This window comes from Cervus elaphus, chromosome 15 (assembly GCF_910594005.1).
Source record: "Cervus elaphus chromosome 15, mCerEla1.1, whole genome shotgun sequence".
NCBI classification, from domain to species: Eukaryota; Metazoa; Chordata; class Mammalia; order Artiodactyla; family Cervidae; genus Cervus; species Cervus elaphus.
This window is the reverse complement of record NC_057829.1, coordinates 64,191,564-64,201,617: the sequence shown is the minus strand read 5'-3', so window position 1 is coordinate 64,201,617 and position 10,054 is coordinate 64,191,564.

Genomic DNA, 10,054 nt, shown 5'->3' with positions numbered 1-10,054 from the left:
CTTTGTTGGCAAAATAATGTCTCTGCTTTTTAATATGCTGTCTAGGTTGGTCATAACTTTTCTTCCAAGGAGCTCATGCCTAACTTCCTACCTAACACTTCCAAACTCCATTTATGTAAGAAAGTGGTAAAGCTCCAACTATTTGGCATTTTCTTTCTAATCCTAAAGGATATAAGGTGTTGGGGGCAGGAAACACACATGAAAATCAGAGAAATTAGAGAAAACCACACAGGAAGGCAGAATAGTAGGAAACTGCCCAAAGGAAGTGTTCAGGAAGAAAAAAGAAAAGAAAAGGTAAAGCATTACAAAGATAGCCTTGAAGCACCAGGAGTGCATGGCTCTTTATAAGCGACACTGACAGCTTTGGTTTTGTGGCAGGTTTTGACGAGTAAACAATACTTACTGCAAAGGCCAGATAAATGCTCTCTGAAAAGGTATCAACCTAATATCTTGAAAAAATAAATTTCATTTAAGTTTCAGTTATATTTCTGTTAAACTCTTTATCCTTCTCTACAAATGTGGTTGAAAAAACATAGCAACATAATCACCATCCCTTAATGATTTCTATGTTTTTTTTCCCTCTAGAGCCATTAAAGTTGACAGCATCAATATTGCATCTTATGAAGAAACATTTTTCTAAAGGTGAGTTATTCCTTCAGTTTTATTTCAACTTCTTTTTCTTCTGTTAAATATATGTTGTGTAGTAATTTTTATTTTTAAAAGCATAAAGACTATGATCTCTTTTTTGTAAAATTATTTGTCTGTCCCCCTATCTGCAAATTCATTCTTTACAAGCATTTAGTGAACACCTAGTAAGTGTTAAACATTATGTTAAGCATTGAGGGAAAGGTAGTGAAAAGAAGAGGAAAAAAAAAAGGCCGGACAGAGGAAAAAGCAAGAGAAGACAGTAATCTTTGGCTTCATGAAACTTACATTTTAGTGGTGAATACAACACGCAAAAAATGAACAAATAATTATATAGTTTGCCTTTAGCTAGTGATAAGTATTATGAAGAATAATCAAGTAAAAGGAATAGAGAATGATAAGGGGTAGCAGCCAGGGACTAGTTCAGGTAGGAAGATCAGAGCCCACCACTCTAGGGCTGTGGTATTTGAGTATGGACTTAAGTGATGTAAAGGGCCAACTCTTAAGATAAGAGCATGCCCAGGCACCATAGTAACCATTTGCATGAGTTGTTTTATGGCAGGAGATCCTGATAAGGAATACAGAACTAATAGGCCACCACCAGCCGGAAGAGTTCGGGAAAGATCGGGAAAGATCGAGAGGAGACACTACCTGTCCGTCCACTTCCCAGAATCCCTCTTGCTAGCATCCATCTTGGCTGAGCGATGCGTGCGCCACCAGGAAAGACTCTGAATTAGAATGATTGGCCAAAGACCACCCGGAAACTAATCCCATCACCATAAAACCCAAGACTGCGAGCCACGCGGTAGAGCAGTTCTCCTGGGTTCCCTTACCTACTGCTCTCCACCTGGGTGCCCTTTCCCAATTAAATCTCTTGCTTTGTCAAAAAAAAAAAAAAAGATAAGAGCATGCAAACATTTAAGATAAGAGCATTCCAGGCAGAAAAAATAGCAAGTGTAAAGGCCCTGTGGTAGATACAAACTTGGTATGTTTAAGAAAGTAGAAGGGTTTTGGGACTGTTGCTTACGGGGCCTTAATACCATTATAAGAATTTATATTTTAAGCATGGAAATCACTGAAATGTTTTGACTCTGAAAGTAATTTATGTTTTAAAACACTCTAGCTACTTTGTAGGGAATAAAACTAGTAGGGCCAAATGGAAATGGGGAATATTTGAGGAGGCTTTTGTCATTGTCCAAATAAGAAACACATGATGGGGCAATTGTTACCATCTAAGCAAGAAATATATGGTCCTCTGGACTAAGATGACAGTGATCATGGTGAGAGAAATAGTTTCCAGACATATTTTCAAAGCAGTCTGTATAACTTGGTGATATGGGGAATGAGATAAAGAGAGGACTTGTGGATAAGTCCTAGGTTTTGGTGTCAGGAATTGGGTCAATCATGGTAATATTTGCCAATGTGGGGAAACTAAAAAGGGAAGAAGGAACAGATTTTAAGAGTCATCACAATAAGATCAATTGTTACCAGTTGATTACAGTGGCTATTCCTAGCTGATGGAGTATGGGGGTCGTGTCTTATTTTTATCTTTATATTTTTCTGTTTTCATAACAAAAGTATCTCATGTTTACATGGTCATATTCAGTTATTTTTTGAAAATGATTTTTCAATTACCCTTAAGAACTGGAGGCCAGATTAGAGGCAGTTTTCCTGATGTAACCAGGCCCAAGTGGTGAAGGCATTCCAGTGTCATGAAAAGCACCCAGCTTTGGAGTCAGACAGCTAATTTAATCTCCAGATTGTCTAACTGTATGTTGTGTGAGCTGGGAAACATCACCTTAAATTTTAGAGATCTTCATATATATTAATGGGATATAATGGTCTCAAGAAAGATTGAGGTGAAGGTTAAATGGGATTATGTGGGTAAAAGCATGTAATCATTCAATCATTCACTGACTCCACAAGTATTCAGTGAGAACTTACTACATGTCAGGCCCCAGTCTAGTTGCTAGAGACACATCAGAAAATAAAAGAGATCCATTCTTGATCACAAGGTGCTTATATCTTTATAGGGAGAGAAGAGAATAAACAGACAGATATATAATGTATCAGATAGTAATAAGTACTTTGAAGAAGAAATATGAAACAGGGCAAGATGATAAGGAAGTCTTGGGGACAAGATTGTTTTCCCCTCATCCAGTCGACCCGTCATCAGTTGGTGCCATTTGTAGACATAGTTTGGCTTTCCTGATGGCTCAGTGATAAAGAATCAGCCTGCCAAGGCAGGAGATGAAGTTTCAATGCCTGGGTTGGAAAGATCCCCTGGAGAGGGAAATTGCATTCCACTCCAGTGTTCTTGCCTGGGAAATCCCATGGACAGAGGAGCCTGGTGGGCTACAGTTCATGGGATTACAAAGGGTCAGACATGACTTAGTGACTAAACAATAACAACTTCTATCTGTAAGGCTCTGTTCTGGCTCCTGGAACTGGAAGCGGGTAAGTGGCCTTAGGCATGGGTACCTACTAGAAATCCTCATGGAGGTATGAGGTAGGGAGTTGGAAATGCAGTTTTGGAGCTCAGAGCAATAAAAGAAGATATAAATTTGAGAGTAATCAGCTTACAGTAGGATTTGCGCATGAGATCATCTGAAATTAAGTGCCGATAAAGAAAAGAAATTCAAGGTCAGACCCTAGCCAATTTCCACAGGGTCAGTGTGATGAGGAGGAATCAGTAAGGCTCACCCCTCTCAAAACTCTCCCCAGACACACACTCCTCTTCTGTTTTTAATCTGGTTAACATCTACTCATTCAGATCTCAGTCCATATGTTACTTTCTTCATTTTAAAATTTATCCTGCACATTGTACTGGGATTTAGTGATGAATGGTAAGATAAATTAGTTTTGGCCTTTGCCGAGTTTATCTTCTACTGAGAGAGAAAGCCAGTAGACAATAAAGAAGTAAATAAGGTAATTACAGACTAAGTCACATATTCTGATTAAAATAAACAGGAGATAAGACAGCATAACCAGGGGAGACCTCTTTAAGTGAAATATCAGGGTAAAGTCTCCATGTGTAGTTTGTTGTTGTTCAGTCGCTAAGTCGTGTTTGACTCTTTGCGACCCCATGGACAGCAGCCCGCCAGGCTCCACTGTCCATGGGATTCCTCAGGCAAGAATACTGGAGTGGGTTGCCATTTCCTTCTCCAGGTTATCTTCCTGACCCAGGGATCAAATTCACATCTCCTGCATTGACAGGCAGATTCTTTACCACTGAATCACCAGGGAAACCCATGTGTTGTTCACTGTTGTGCTAATATCAGAAGTATAAGATGAGCTTAGAGGAGAACGTTCTAGGCAAAGAATTAGAAGAATCTGTCCTAAGCACCAACTTTCCTTACTGTCCGTGCTTGGCCAGGCTCCTTTTTGCTCTATCCTCTCCTAACCCATAAAACTCTAACTCTGAGTCATTGCTAACTTGAATTGAGCTGGACTCTTGATTCATTTATAAGTCTAGTCAACTGATAATTTATTAAGCAGGCTTAAATTACATTGAGAGTGCTCTGCACAAGCTCAGAGTTACTGCTAGAGGATAGAAAGACATTTTAAAACTAAGATAACCAAAGGTGTGGCTTGGAAAGTTTGAATCATTTGCCTAAAAAAGGCTCTGCAGGGCTGATTTCCCAAGATTTGAGTCAAGACACTGGCAGAATGTCAGACAGGAGAGCTTTCTGCTGCAGCCTTCCCCAACCCCCAAGAGCTCCAGCTCTGTCCAAGACTTCAGGTATTGGGGGATGTATTCCTTTCCTATTGTGGGTAGGAATTTACCACAAACATAAATAGATGATGCCCTTTCTCTAGAAGAGGAATGTTCCTTCCCTGCCTGTATGAACTTTGGGTTGTTGTAAACAGGGAACACCCTCTGTATTTCAGGGCTGAGACTGGCACTCCTTCCCTGAAATTTCACATAGAGTACCAGAGCATATGCCCTGAAGCCAGAGGGCACACAATGCCTCTTAAAGCAGTTTCAGAAATAGAAGGAACTTGAGTATCAGAGAAATAGGGTATTTTAAAAAGTTTTTTTCCAGCTTCACTGAAGTGTAATTTTCATACAACATTGTGTACTTTTAAGGTATACAACATGATGATTTAATACATGTATACATTGCAAAATGATTACATTAGGGTTAATTAACACCTCCATCACCTCATATACTTGTGTATGGGTGATGAGAACACTTAAGATCTACTCTCTTAGCAACTTTCAAATATATAATACAGTCCCATTAACTATAGTCACCATGCTGTACCTTAGATCCCAGAACTTACTCATCTTACAGCTTGAAGTTTGTAGCCTTTGATCAACATCTCATTTTCCCTACCCATCTGCTCCAGACACAACTACTCTGTTTCTATGAGTATGGCTTTTTTAGAATCCACATGAGTGAGATAATACAATATTTGTCTTCTTCTCTCTGGTTTATTTCACTTAGCATATGCTGCTGCTGCTGCTAAGTCACTTCAGTCGTGTCCAACTCTGTGCGACCCCATAGACGTCAGCCCACCAGGCTCCCCCGTCCCTGGGATTCTCTAGGCAAGAACACTGGAGTGGGTTGCCATTTCCTTCTCCAATGCATGAAAGTGAAAAGTGAAAGTGAAGTCGCTCACTTGTGTCCGACTCTTAGCGACCCCATGGACTGCAGCCCACCAGGCTCCACCATCCATGGGATTTTCCAGGCAAGAAGACTGGAGTGGGGTGCCAAAGCCCCACTGGAGTGGGGTGCATATGCTTAGCATATGCAGAGACAGACAATTTTAGTCTTGGCCTTCGCTGAGTTGACAAGTTCAACTCTCTTTTAGGCCATTTGACCTTGGGCAAAATAATGAACTTATATAACCTCAGTGTCCATCTGTATAGGATGGAGGGAAAATAGCTCCTTCCTCAAGAGTTGTGTGAATCAGGCAAGATAATGTATGTGAGTCCTTTTGCACAGTGAGTTCAGTTCAGTTGCTCAGTCATGTCTGACTCTTTGTGACCACATGGACTGCAGCACACCAGGCTTCCCTGTCCATTACCAACTCCCGGAGCTTACTCAAACTCATGTCCATCAAGTCGGTGATGCCATCCAACTATCTCATCCTCTGTCGTCTCCTTCTCCTCCCTCCTTCAATCTTTCCCAGCATCAGGGTCTTTTCAAATGAGTCAGCTCTTTGCATCAGGTGGCCAAAGTATTGGAGTTTCAGCTTCCGCATCAGTCCTTCCAATGATTATTCAGGACTGATTTCCTTTAGGATGGACTGGTTGGATTTCCTTGCTGTCCAAGGGACTCTCAAGAGTCTTCTCTAACACCACAGTTCAAAAGCGTCAATTCTTTGGCACTCAGCTTTCTTTATAGTCCAACTCTCACATCCATACATGACTACTACCTGCCACATAGTAAGGGATTAATAAATATTATTAACAGTATTAATAGTAACAGCAGCAGCAGCAACATTAAGCATCTATCTACTCTGTGCTAGAGACCAGGTTAGGTGATGGGAATATAGTTCTTTCACTTAACATATATATTGAATAAGTGGATTGTATATATCTAAAGGCTTTACTTGTATCATTTTTCATACAGAATAAAACAAAGATTCCTGACCATGTGGTGCTTACATTCTAGTGAAGAGACAGATAATCAAGAGTGAAAAAGGCAGTCACTGTTCTCAAAGATACAGACTAGTGAGCAAGCCCAACACTAGGGGAAGACTGATGGACATAACCACATGGGCCGTCAAGCAGGGTCACCTAACCTAGTTTTGGAGGATCAGGGATGGCTTGCTGGAGGATATGTGGGTGTTGGATCAGATCAGAGTCCTGTATCCTCCTGTGGTAGGTATAATAATGACCCCCAAATGGATCCACATCCTAATCCCAGGAATTTGTGAATGTGTTATGTTATATGGCAAGGGAGAATGAAGTTTGTGGATAGAATTAAGTTTGCTAATCAGCTGATCTTAAAATGGAGGGATTATCCAGGTGGGCCCAGTGTAATTCCAAGTGTCCTGAGGAAGGCAAGAGGGTCAGAGTCAGAGTGATGAGATGGGAGAAAGACTCAGTGGGCCATTCCTGGCTTTAAAGATGGAGGGAAAAAGCCATAAGCCAAGGAATGCAAACAGCCTCTAAAAACTACAAAAGCCTAGAAAGCACATTCTCTCCTGGAGCCTCCAGAAAAGAACACAGCCCCGCTGACCCTTGCTTATAGTTCAATGAGACCCATTTGTTTAGCATGGATGAGATCACCTTAAGAACTGTAGACACATTTACCAGAGAAATGGAAATTCTTCTGCAGAGGAACAATTTAGGGTTATCTAAGGAGCACTGAGTCAAGCCTTCAGTAGTGACAGGTACTGTCCTGTTGACAAATTCAATTGACTATCAAGTTAAGGGTGGGGGAAGGGGGGATTTTATTCAAATGTAACCCAGGAAGCAGATTCTTAGAAAGGATTGAGGATTGTAACCCAGGAAGCAGATTCTTAGAGAGCTCTGAGAACTATTCCACCTGTTAGAAGTAGAAGGCACAGTCTTATACAATTTCAAGACAAAGGATCGTATGTCAAAGTGACATACTGATATTTTACATAAAATTCACCAAGGACACATGGTCCAGATAGACACAAGCAAAGTAATCATCAGCAAATCATCATGACCCCCTACAGAGCTGGGAAAGAACTGTTCTTTTAAGAAGTTATGTTGCTAGCTGTCAGAAGAAAGAAAAAAAACAAAAAACAATCTGTACTGTAGAGCAGGCCCACCTTTGAGGAGCTCTTGTTAATGTATAACGCAGATGTACACTGCATCTGGTGAGGGAGGGAGAGGTCCAAACAAACACAGAGAATTTGACGTTCAATTTTTTCTTGTCCTGCCTTAAACTGTAAATTTTGTTTCATCAGTCCTCGATCAGGGGCTTAGTGTGTAACAGCATCAGCGACGTGTTTTCATCCTTCTCTCTTGATGCCTGCTCTCACTACCTGTAGTGTCAGGATCTCATCAGAATATTATGGGGTTTTAACAGTGGGTGCAAAATCCTGTGGTTTTTTTTACTCTGTAGTACTGCTGACTTGGTCCTTATCTTGAGCCAACTCTCTAGACTCTCTGTGGGCCAGATTGGTCTGGCTTAGTTTATTCAACCAATATGTCCAAGAGTTAATAGCTAGCTTTACGGACAGGTTACAAAAGCATAGAATTTCCTGGAGAAAGTTTGCTGAGGGCAGAACAGCAGGATGCAAGAGGAAAAGTCAACAATGGGTCTGATCATTCATCACCAAATGTGCACCTGTGCCAGGCTGGTTGCTTGAAGCTGATGCTCATCCCAGAGGGTAGAGGGCGGGGCCGGGCTGCCCTCTGTCCTAACACCTAACACCTAGCCTGGTGGATAAGTGCACAACAGGCAAAGTTGTAAGATTGGAGTACAAAGACTGATGGTAACAGTAACTGCAAGGGGAAGTGAAGAAGACCCAGGGTTTGGAGCTGAGTTAAGTTACCTGGGGAAACAGCGTAAGCAAAAGCAGGAAATCAAGTGATGAGGACATGATCAGAAGACAGCAGGCAGGGTGGTGGGGCCTCTGTGGGGTGAGATCACAGTTGGGATGAGTTGAAAACCTGGCAGAAGCATTTGGATTTTACACTCTGGTGCATAGAGATTCACTGAGACTTTGCTTTTTTAAAAAATAAAACCCACCACTTTATCAAAGTATAGTTTACATACCATAAAATTCACCCATTTTAAGTGTGCAATTCAATGATTTCTAGTAAATTTACCAAATTATGCGACCATCACCCAGTTTTAGAATATCCTCATTCCTCCAGCAAAGTCCCTCATGCCCACTTACAGTGACTCCCTGCTCCCACTCCCAGCCCTGGCAGTCACTATTTTACTTTTCCTCTGTAGGTTTACTTTTGCAGAGCATTTCATATAAATGGAATCATAACAATAAGTGGGTTTTCTGTGTTGGCTGCTTTCAGTTAGCATAATGTTTTTGAAGTCCATCCATGTTGTAGCATGTATATTAATATTTTATTTTTATTGCTGAATAGTCTATAATTGTATCAATGTACCTGCCACATTCTATTTATCCACCAGTTGATGGACCTTTGAGTAGTTTCCACTTTCATGGTCATTATGAATAAGGCTGCTCTGAATATTCTTGTGTACAAGCCTTTGTTGTATTGAGTAGGTACCCAGGAGTGGAATTGTTGTATTGTATGGTAAATTTATAGTTAACTTTTGGGGAACTGTACTTAATTACTTTGTTTCTTTTTTAAAAGCAGCTTTATTGAGGCACAATTTGTATATCATAAAATTCGTCTACTTCCTGTTTACAATTCTGTGCATTTTAGTATATTTACAGAGCTGTACATTCCCCACAATCTAATTTGAGAACACTTCTATCACCAGAAGAAACCTTGTGCCCTTTTATAATCACTCTCTATTTTCACTCCTAGCCCTAGCCAACCTCTAGTTTACTTTCAGTCTCTATATGTTTGTCTTTTCTAAACATCTCATATGAATTGAATCATATAATATGTGATCTTTTGTGTCTTCTTTCACTAAACATAATATTTTTAAGGTTCATCCATCTTGTATAATGTATCAGTACTTCATTCCTTTTCATTGTCAAATGATATTCCATTGTAAGGATATGCCATATTTTGTTTGTTCATTCGTTAGTTAATGGATATTTGGATTGTTTCTACTTTCCTATCATGAATAATACTGCTTTGAACATTCACATACTAGTTTTTGTGTGGATATATGTTTTTATTTCTTTTGAGTAGATAACCTAGGAAGGGAATTGCTGGGTTGTATAGTAAGTATATATTTAAACCTTTAAGAAACTGCAAACTGTTTTCCAAAGTGGCTGCACTGTTTATGTTCCCGTTGGCAATGTATGAAGGTTCTAGTTTCTCCTTGTTCTCAACAACACTTGTTATTATGTCTTTTTGATTATAGCCACTAGATGTGGGTGTAATGTGATATCTCATTGTGATTTTAAGTTGCATTTCCTTAATGACCAATAATGTTGAACATCTTTAATGTGCTCATTAGTCATTCATGTATCTACTTTAGTAAAATGTCTATTCAGATCTTTTGCCCACTTTTAAATTGGGTTAGTTTTATACTGGGTTGTAAGAATTCTTGATTTATTCTGGATATATTGTCAGATACATGATTGGCAACTGTTTTCTCCCAAAATGTGGCTCACTTTTTCATTTTGTCATTGGTATTTGTTGAAAGATTTTTGAGGCAAAAAGGGACAAGACACAGCTGTGCTTCAGAAAGATAAGATGTAGAATGGATCAAAAGGACAAGCGCTCTATTTTAACACCCTTCCCTATATTGTAATACAGGGAAGAAGGACAGGCCAAGCTTCTCAAAATTCTCTGGGAATCAAAGGGTTATAAGCA